This window comes from Cebus imitator, unplaced genomic scaffold (assembly GCF_001604975.1).
Source record: "Cebus imitator isolate Cc_AM_T3 unplaced genomic scaffold, Cebus_imitator-1.0 Scaffold7, whole genome shotgun sequence".
NCBI lineage: Eukaryota > Metazoa > Chordata > Mammalia > Primates > Cebidae > Cebus > Cebus imitator.
Window position 1 is genome coordinate 830,237 of NW_016107322.1, and position 11,524 is coordinate 841,760.

Sequence of the window (11,524 nt, forward strand, 5' to 3'; positions counted from 1 at the left end):
CCCTTGCAGCAAACTTTTGCCTGGGCATCCAAGTGTTTGCATACATCTTCTAAAGTCTAGGTGGAGGTTGCCAAATCTCAATTCTTCTGTTCACCCACATGCTCAACACCACATGGAAGCTGTCAAGGCCTGGGGCTTCCATCCTCTGAAGCCACAGCCTGAGCTCTATATTGGCCCCATTCAGCCATGGCTGGAGTAGCTGAGACATAGGGTACTAAGTCCCTAGATTGCACACAGCACGGGGACATTGGGCCTGGTCCACAAACCCACTTTTTCCTCCTGGCCGTGAACATGGTTCCATTTCCCTGGCTGCACTTCTTCATGCCTGGCTTTGCCCTGCTGACCAGCCAGGGCAGCCAGCAATACCAGGCCCTGACCATGGCTGAGCTCACTCAGCAACTCTTTGATGCTAAGAATATGATGGCCGCCTGTGACCCCCATCATGGCAGCTACCTAACCGTGGCTGCCATTTTTAGAGGTCGCATGTCCATGAGGGAGGTGGATGAGCAAATGTTCAACATTCAGAATAAGAACAGCAGCTACTTTGCTGAATGGCTCCCTCACAATGTAAAACAGCCATCTGTGACATCCCACCCTGGGGGCTAAAAATGTCAGCCACCTTCATTGGTAACAACACAGCGATCCAAGAGCTCTTCAAACGTGTCTCCGAACAGTTTACAGCTATGCTCAGGCGTAAGGCCTTCCTGCACTGGTGCACGGGCGAGGGCATGGATGAGATGGGAGTTCACCGAGGCCGAGAGCAACCTTAAGGACCTGGTGTCAGAATACCAGCAATACCAAGACACCACAGTTGAGGAGGAGGAGTTTGAGGAGTGTGCTGAGGAGGAGGAGGTAGCCTAGAAGCTTCCTTTTCTAGGTAAAGTGGGGAAGCAGTGTGGATTCTTTGGTGTGTTCTGATAGCCATTGTCACGACACACTTTGTATCTCCTCCTGCTGCATTTTGAGTCTTTGTATCTCCTCCTGCTGCATTTTGAAGCATTTTCATAGTGGGTAGTTTGGCCTAATGGAACATTTTTGTGGCAAGAAAAAAACAAACAAACAAAAAAAAACAACTCTTACCAGAGTCCTGTGATGAGAGGGGCTGCCATGAAGGCCTCTATATGGCCTGAAGATATTTTCCCCATGGTCTTGGGGATTAACATTAGGCTCCTTGCTACTTATGCAAATGTCTGCAGCTGGCTTGAATTTCTCCCCAGAAAATGGGTTTTTCTTTTCTATCACAGTTAGGTTGCAAATTTTCCAGACTTTTATGATCTGCTTCCTTTATAAAACTGAATGCTTTAACAGTACCCAAGTCACCTCTTGAATGCTTTGCTGCTCAGAAATTTCTTCTACTAGATACCTTAAATCACCTATCTCATGTTAAAATTTCCAAAAATCTCTAAGACAGGGGAAAATTGACCCCAATCTCTTTGCTACAGTGTAAAAAGAGTCGCCTTTGCTCTAGTTCCCAGCAAGTCCCTCATCTCTATCTAAGACCACCTCAGCCTGGATTTTATTGTCCATATTGATGTCAGCATTTTGGGCAAAGCCATTCATCAATTCTCCATGAAATTCCAAACTTTCTCACACTTTTCTGTCTTCTTCTGACCCCTTCAAACTGTTCCAATCTCTGCCTGTTACCCAGTTCCAAAGTCGTTTACACATTGTTGGGTATCTTTTCAGCAACACCCCACATCGGTTTACTTTTATTAGTCCATTTTCATACCACTGACAAAGACACACCCAAGACTGGGGTGAAAGAGAATTTTAACTGAATTTACACTTCCCCATGGCTGGGGGGCACCTCAGAATCATTGCAGAGGGCAAAAGGCACTTCTTACATGGTGGTTGCAAGAGAAAATGAGGAAGAAGCAAAAGCTGAATCCCCTGATAAACTGATCAGAGCTCATGAGACTTATTCACTATCATAAGGATAGCACAGGAAAAACTGACACCCATGATTCAATTACCTACCCCAGGATCCCTTCCACAGCACAAGGGAATTCTTGGAGATACAATTCAAGTTGAGATTTGGGTGGGGACACAGCCAAACCATATCAGGAGGAAAATATTGAAAATAATGGCATAGAACCTGCAAGGAAGCATATTAGGGAGTCAATAAGAGAAGCATTTTTGATAACGACTGTGGTATCTGTTGTTCAGCTTGCTATCTAAAGTAAGATTATGGTTTTTAATCATTTCCATCATTTAAAATTTTAAAAATAACTTTCATATTTCTCTGTCATAATTATTAGATGCTCCATTAATTATTGTGCTAAGTAGGCAGTAGCAGAATAATTTAAGAAAGAGTTCTCAAATGGACCAATAAAAGATTAGTGTCAGTATAAAATGTTAAACAGGAAATTATTTTTAATAATAATTACCATAATCTACATTGGAGCTTCAAGAAGACAATAAAGTCAATCACTGAATCATTTATCATCAATTAATGTTTCAATGTCCATAGGGAATCTCACTGATACTCTATCACATATTAACCATTGTAGGTGTAGCAAATTGACTTTCAAAAATTTTATTTAATTTTTCTAATTACACAGTTTTAAATATTTTAATATAAATTATCTTATGAAGCTACTTTTCTCATGCTGGAGTGTCCAAAATAAGCTACACAACTCTTGTCAGGAAACAAAATAACAAAATTATTTAAAACTGAGAAAAAATGGGAGGCAGGGGAATTGCTTGAACCCAGGAGGCGGAGGTTGCAGTGAGCCAAGATCATGTTATTGTACTCCAGCCTGGGAGCAAAAATTCATCTAAAAAAAAAAAACTGAGAAAAAACAACTAAAATTTGCTTCTAGCAGCATCCAATTTATTTAGGCATTGGAAGTACATAAAAAGTACTAGGAAAATATAAGTCCATAATTTTTAACATTTCTATACAAAGACTAGCACATAATATATACTTAAATATGTGTTGAAATAATATTATAAATTACAAGTTTTGGAAAAATGAATTCAGATAAGGTGGGAGATACTAAAAAAGCAATGTTGAGACTCAAATATATTCTCCAGTGATTTAAAAATGGGTGATATTGTTACTGAATTTAGTCTCCTTCCAATTCATATGTTGAAACCTTAACCTATAATATGACTGAATTAGGAGATATGGTTTATAAGGACATAACTAACATTAGATGAGGTTATGAGGTTCTAATCTGATAGGACTAGTGTTTTTTTTTAAGGGCTCTCTTCTCTTCTCTCTTTCTCTCTCTCTCTCTTTCTTTCTCTCTCTCTTCAAGAGTACAGAGAAAAGCCCATGTGGGGACACAGTGAGAAGGGAAATGTTTGAAAGCCAAGAAGACATTCATCACAAGAAATCAACCCTGATGGAAACTTGACCTTCAACTTCTGGCCTAAAGAAATGTGAGAAAAAAATTTCTGTTTATAAGCTATCCAGTCCATGGTATTTTGTTATGGCAGTCCAATCAGACTAACACAGATGGTTAGATTACTGTTCTCTATACATGCATTTTATCACTCAGATCATTAGGTTTTGTGTTCTCTTGGCTGTATTTTAATAATGTCTTCTATTATTACCAGCTGTAAATAAATTGCAAGATTATTAATGTATTAGTATATTAAAAATGGGCAAAATATTAGTGAAATCAGTGCTCTTAGTAGAGTTATATTAAAATATCATCACATCAATGAGAGTGTACAAATTGGACCTGAAGTTGGAAACTTTAATATAAATAAGGATAATCTATGTTCCAGTTTTCTAAATGATGACAATATAAACTATAGAGAAAATTAATGGAAATCTAAGTAATGGAAAATATTATAGTGGAAATATGTTTTTTAAATTCTTACCTTGTTACTGAAATTGATATTTTTTAGGAACTGTGTGTACGTGCCCCTCCTCTGCCTCCCAAAGTTCACGTGTGAAAGCCCTAAAAGACACTGTGGCTGGATTTGGAGTAAGGAAGTAATTGATTTCAAATAAGGTCAAAAGGGTGATGATATGGCTCAGCTCTGTGTCTCCACCAAAGTCTTACCTTGAACTGTAATAATCCTCTCATGTCTTAGGAGGGATGTCGTGGGAGGCCACTGAATCATTGGGGTGGGTTTTTGCCATGCTGTTCTCCCAGTAGTGAAAAAGTCTCACCAGATCTGATGGTTTTATAAAAGGGAGCTCCCCTGCAAACGCCCTCGTGCCTGACACCATGTAAGACATCCCTTGCTCTTCCTTCGTCTTCTGCCATAATTGGGAGGTCTCCCTAGCCATGTGAAACTGTGAGTCCATTTAATCTCTTTCCTGTATAAATTACCCAGTCTCAGGTATGTCTTTATTGGCAGCATGAGAACAAACTATACAGGTGGGCTTCTGAAACAATGGAATTACTGTCTTTATAATATGAAACAGTGGGAGAGGCATTCTGCTTTTGTTTTTGTTTTTGTTTTGGGTTTGGGGTTTTGCTTCCATGTAAAGACACAAGGAGGATATGACACTCTGCAAGCCAGAGAGAAAGTCCTCATCAGGAATCAAATTGTTTGGCACTTTGGTCTTAGACTTTCCATTCTCCATAACCGTGAAAAAATAATCTGATGTTTAGACCACACAGTGTGGCAGTCGGTGATATTTGTTAGGGCAGCTGGGACATACTAAGACAAAATTTATTGTTTACAAGGACTGCACTAAAAATTCTAAAGTTTTAAAAATCTGGGTAATAGGATGGGAAACCAAGTGCAAATGTTAGAATCAGAAAAAAATAAAGTCAGAGAATAATTTATTAGGTTATTGTCAGTTTGTAAGGGAGTATGACTTTCAAACGCATTCCTCCTTTCCTATTAACTTCTTGGAGGAATGGAGAGGGAGACTTGTCATCAGTATTGTTGTTTTTGATTTTTTTTAAATCTAAGATAGACACAATTCTTTGTACTTGTGTGTTTGTTTTCATTTTGAGATACCATCTTCAGCTGATATTAAACCGATATTTTTAAAAAATTCATATGTAATACTATAAGAATTGCACATTTTCAGAAAAAAAAAATCAAAGTAGCACCAAATAATGTAATTTGGGGGCACATTAAGGAAATCTCATACAGGGGTTCTCAGTGGTAGTTTTCTTTCCATTCTTAATATTACCTCATGCTATAGGGACTTAGAGGACAGAAACGAGTGTTACCTTTAGGAGAAATAACAAGATAGCTTACTTTAATTACCTACTATCTTTTGGGTTCAAAGAGAAATTTTATTACTTCAAAAAATTTTAAATACCCATTAATTTATGTTTACATAAAACTATACATCAAACTGCAAACTTTGGAAAACACAAATTCACCATAAGGTCACTTCCTTGACTGATGTTTGAGTTACTTGCATTTGAAGGGGTTTAAATGAAAAAACTTAAGTATCTTTGAAAAAAAAAAAAAACTGAAAATTTAAAATAAATTAGAAATGAAAATGTGCTAACTGAATAATGATTTTACTTTCTCCAAAATACAAATTTGTTGAGAGTGATTTTTTTTCTTTTTTTTTTATTATATTTTAAGTTCTGGGGTACATGTGCAGATCATGCAGGATTGTTACATAAGTATACATATGCCATTGTGGTTTGCTGCATCCATCCCCCCATCAACTACATTAGGTATTTCTCCTTATATTATCCCTCCCCAATCCCCCCCACCCCCAGATAACCCTCCCCTAGACCCTCCACCCCAAAACAGGCCCTGGTGTGTGTTGTTTCCCTCCCCATGTCCATGTGTTCTCATTGTTCAACACCCACTTGTGAGTGAGAACATGCTGTGTTTGGTTTTCTGTTCTTGTGTCAGTTTGCTGAGAATGATGGTTTCCAGCTTCATCCATGTCTCTGCAAAGGACATGAACTCATCCTTTTTTATGGCTGTGTAGTATTCCATGGTGTATATTTGTCACATTTTCTTTACCAGTCTATCTTTGATGGGCATTTCAGTTGGTTCCAAGTCTTTGCTATTTTAACAGTGCCACAATGAACATACATGCACATGTGTCTTTATAATAGATTTCTTTTATATTACAAGCCATAATTTTATCTTTTGTGTTTATTAAGGAATAATTTATTTTCTGAAGAGTAAGACTTTCCATCATAAAGTCATATCTGATTCAATATTTCAAAGACATTCTTCATAATTTTCTGCTAAAAAAGAGGAGAAAAGCTTTTAATTATCAAATTATTGTTGGAAACCTTGGTTTTAATAATATTATTAACTATAGCCAGAGTGTTCAACTACAACTATTTTAAAAATGTAAGTTCCCATACAATGTAACAGTCTAGTTGAATTCTTAATTATTTAGCAATATTGGATAATTACACTGTTTCTGCTTTAAGTATTAAGCTTTTCTTGACTTGTTTCCCTTACCTATAATTAAAAAGAAAATTGACTTCAATATGGCATAAAGAACTTAGACAGTAAGTTATTTTTCTGTTCAGAGTACATATAAGTACTTTATAAAGGAACAAATTTTAATCCATTATAAGATTTTTAATACATGGCAGTAAAATATTTATATTTTTCTCCAGGAGTAATAAAACACATGATTTAGTCTTTGTAATAGTATTAGTTATTATATCAACTTTTTTATTTATTTATTTATTTTTATTTATTTATTTTTTTGAGATGGAGTTTCGCTCTTGTTGTCCAGGCTGGAGTGCAGTGGTGCGATCTTGGCTCACGGCAACCTCCGCCTCCTGTGTTCAGGCAATTCTCCTGCCTCAGCCTCCTGAGTAGCTGGGATTACAGGCATGTGCCACCATGCCCAGCTAATTTTTTGTATTTTTAGTAGAGATGGGGTTTCACCCAGGATGGTCTTGATCTCTGGACCTCGTGATTCACCTGCCTCGGCCTCCCAAAGTGCTGGGATTACAGGCGTAAGCCACCAAGCCCGGCTCAACATTTTTATTTAAAAATATTTACTTGTATTCAGTAAATAAGTAGTAGACATTCAAAGACTAAAACAAAATTAAAAATAATTTTCTGAAATATAGATTGTATAATTGTACTTAAAAAGATATTTCAAAATCTGAAAATACTCCTTTAGCTGAAAGAATTGCATGGAGACTTCAGTTTATCACAAATTTATCAGAGACATATAAAGTGTGAAATATTATTTTAATAGCCCAATAAAAAAGCTTAGTGAAAAATAATTTTAAATAACATGCTATGCTACACTTATGAACAAAGTAAGACCATCTCAATTTCATATTAGCTATGTAACCCATGCAAATTAAGGACCATTTTGCAAATGTCACTTTCAATGTGAAAACCTTTGTATTTAAAACCAAGACAAATTGTTACTCAGAAACGAATCATATTTTAACAAATTCCACTTGAAATGGACATCTGATAGAACCCCTGTAGCTGAATTTTACTAAAGATTTTGCATTCTTACATTATTTGAGCCTCTGAATCTTAACAAGCTTTTACAGACACATTTTTGCTGTTTGAGTAGTACTCTCCATCAATGTTAATGAATATTTTTACAACATAACTTGTAAAGAACTGTTCCAACCATTAAATTAGATGGGACGTTTAGCATCATCTTGAAAAAAAAAAAAAAAAACAGATGCATCAGCTGTTTCCAAGCACTTTTAAATATGTGATACATAACTTCTAGACTACAAAATGGAGTTGGCAGTTCTTATATAAAAATGCTCTTGGTATTCTCATACAAACTTTTCAAAGACCAATGTCAATAGAAAAGGCAAAAGGTTAGATTGAAAAGGAAGAAACTTGAAAAATCGGAGAAAAAATAAGAAGTAATAGTTGGTAAACATGTTTAAAGCCAAGACATGTTTAAAGATATTAGACATAACTCCCACATCTGTTTGAGAACTGAATAAATACTTTTTCCAAAATTTTAAAAATGTCAGTGTTTTTAATTGATGCATAATTGTATATATTTATGATATATTGTGATATTTTACATATAACTATATATAGTATAATGATCAAATCAGGGTATTAGCATATCTATCTCCTCAAACACTTGTTTCTATTTGGTGAGAACCTTCTGAATCCTCTCTTTTAGCTCTTTTGAAATGTACAACATATGAATGTTAACTACAGTCAACCAATTGTGCAACAGAACATGAGAACTATTCCTCCTATCCAATGGTACCTTTTTCCCAATGGACCAACATCTCCCCTTAGTCTCTCCAGTCTCAGCCACTATTCTACTCCTTACTTCTACAGGATCAATTTTTAAAAAAAATCTACATATGAGTGAGATCATGCAGCATTTGTCCTTTTGTACCTGGCTTATTCCACTTAATGTTCCCTAAGATCATTCACGTTTTGGCCATTTTGTGTATATACATCACATTTCTAAATCTAATCATCCATTGATGGGCTCTTGGGTTGATTTCATATTTTGCCATTGTGAGTAGTGCTGCAATAAATATGAGTGTCTTAAACATGTTATAACATAAATGCAATTACCTTGAGAGAAATGCAGGGAAATATAGATTTAAAACAAGTGCTAATACTTATCTTCAATAATGTTTTTTTCTTTTCTTCCCAAGGACTTAAGGAATATTAGGGAAGATTTTAAAGGTTACTAAATTTGAGACTGTTTTCTTGCTGAAAAGGTTGTGCTTTAAAAAATACCTTAAATTTATGTAGCAGAAAGAAAAAAAAATTTCATAATAGTTTCTGTTGTGTAAGAAAATGTCACCTTTTTCTGTATTTCATAAATGAATATGTAAAGAAAAAGAAATTTCAGTTGAATGTTTTTACCACTTACAATATTAATAAAAATGCTCTATTTGAAAAGTAAAAATAATTGGAATAACTCAATATTTACCAAAATAAACTGGTAGAAAGTGTTCATAGAATAAATATTTTATCACACCCATATTTTATGAATCTACCTTCCAAATATTTAAATTTCATAGCAATGTATCTGAGAGCAGAAATTATTAAACATGTATAATAGCTTCTTTTCTTCAGTAAATCTAATGTCAAGTGAGTTATATTTTTGTGGAAGCAACTGAAGTTTTTCTGTTTCGGTGGCTTTAGAATAATATATTTTAAAAATTAGAGAAAGCAAGTACCCTCCAGTATTATAAAATTATGGCAACACAAAGTACATTGTGAATCATCCTCTGGACATCATTAAAAAAATACTAAAATGTCTGTGTGTTTTTTGTTTCTTATTCTACCAGAAACATCCTATTACAAACTACCACATTTTGAACACATTTCAGTTGAGCATATCCTATGTATTTTGTGTATATTTCATTATTCAACTGGTGATCAGATGCAAATTAAGTATAGTCAATATCTTTTTATCAATTCAGCCAATATTCAAACATAGGTCAGATAAAAATCAAATAGCTTAAGCTTTTGTATACAGTTAGTGTCATTGTAGACTTGACAAACGAAATCTAAGTCTCCTCAAAGTTTTCTATTCAAAGAAGTATTAATTTACTTTCTAATTGTTTAGGCAGCCTGCATTCACCAGATGTCAAGACAGCACATAAAACTAAGCATGACCTTAAGGCTTAACCCTACAATGTACATTTGTATTCTTTAGTTAATCTGGTGCTAGGTTAAAGTGACTATACATTTGCAGCAACTGAGATAAAATATATGATTAAATACAGGCACGTAATCACTTATCTGGGATTACAAATTCCAAAATCCTGTAAAAAATTGAACGTTTTTATTACTTGATGGGCAGTAAAATTTGACCTGCTCTGTATTCACTTAGTGGATAAATAAATTCGAGATTATTTATAGTTTTTCTTTTCCACTTAGAGTGAATATTCATATGATTTGCTATGAACATAAAGCTATGCTTGATTGCAGACTTCACTAGAATTGTTATGTAATACACAGTAGATATGCATATTGCTCCTGAAAGTATTTTCAAATTTCTAAATTCTAAAATACATCTGGTTTCATGGGTTTCAGAAAGACATACATATAAGAATTTAGGGACAATATTCTTAAGTAAGTAAATAAAAGGAGTCTGGAGTTTTTAGCTCCCCTTTCTGAGCCATTTGTAGCAAGACCAGAGCTGTGAAGAACCATTCTGCTCTTAGAGCTGTGTCTAGTACTGTCTCCCCTGACAGTTACATCTACCTGGATGTCATTTCACTCACTACTTCACTTTTTGGAAAGTCTCATTTTTCATATTTGAAACTTGGGATGCCACTAGAGCCTTTGCCTTTGTAGTGACAGAAACGAGTTCTTATGCTATAATTTTGCTGAAATAAACTGTTTTCTTGCCACAGTACTCCCCATAACAAATAGCAACCTTATCTGACTCCCCTGACTTGAGCTTGGGTTACTGGATGAACCACCAGATGAGTTGACCTTCTTTCACTGTTGCGCATTTACAATGTCTTGTAAATAAATAAGATGATGTAATAGTGTCAGTCCTTGTTTTAAAACCTTGCAGTAGTTCTCAATTCTATCCAGGTAAAACATAAATCCCTTCTGATGGCCCAAAGGCTTCTGGGTCACCCACTGCTTCTTCAGCCTGTCTTCCTTGACTCACTCTCTCAGCTCCAGCTACATTGGCTTCTGTGTGTCAGTTCCTCTGGTGCAGTTTAAAGACTTTGCACTACCTTTTTTCCTGTGACTGAGGTCTTGTTCCCCCAAATGTCCACTTAACTTTTTAATCTCCTTCAATTTTTCACTGTAATGTTACCTCTTAGGTGAAGTTCATGGACTACCTTTTCCAAATTTCAGTAGTTCCCAAACTCATTTTCTGCATGCCAATTCTCCCTTTATCTGTTCCCTTTCTTTTTCCATGGTACATAAAGCATTTGGCACACAGTATAATTCATGTACTTACTAGTTGCAATGATAATATGTTATTTTATCTGTTTGCGAAGTCAATAAATCAGTTGTTGTCACACAATAGGAATTCACTAAGTATTTACTGTATGAATGAATGAATTTTTAAATAATGGTATTGGTATTGACTTAATCCTACTATGAGTTTAGAAAGTGCTGGATTATTGGAAAAAACATTGGATGAAGAATTTGGAGATGTGGAATCCCCTTTGCTGTTTTTCCCTTGGCTGTAAATTCTCATACTGAATTTAAATAAGTTACTTAACATGGCCTTTAGTAATACAGTGTTACAGCCAGGTACCGTGGCTCGTCCCTGTAATCATAGCACTTTGGGAGGCCCAGGCAGGTGCATTTCCTGAGCTTGGGAGTTCAAAACCAGGCTGGGCAACATGGCAAAACCCCATCTCTACTAAAAATACAAAAAATTAGCCAGGCATGGTGTCACACGCCTGTAATCCCAGCTACTCGGGAGACTGAGTCAGGAGAATTGTCTGAACCCAGGAGGTAGAGGCAGCAGTGAGCCGAGATCATGCCACTGCAAGCTAGCCTGGGAAACGATGGAGACTCTGTCTCAAGAAAAAAAAAAAAAAGGTAATACAGTGTTACAACAGCAATAACAAATATAGAAAGGATTGGACTAATTCATTTCTAATTTTTCTTTCTTCTTATTTTCCATCCTCTTACTCAATTATTTTCTATAGTTTCCCATAAAAAC

The 11,524-nt window shown here is 35.5% G+C and overlaps 1 pseudogene; it reads left to right on the forward strand.

Annotated features, from left to right (window-relative positions):
* The first annotated feature begins 273 nt into the window (after nt 1-273).
* Nucleotides 274-861, forward strand: LOC108311731 (annotated as a pseudogene).
* Nucleotides 862-11,524: the final 10,663 nt, after the last annotated feature.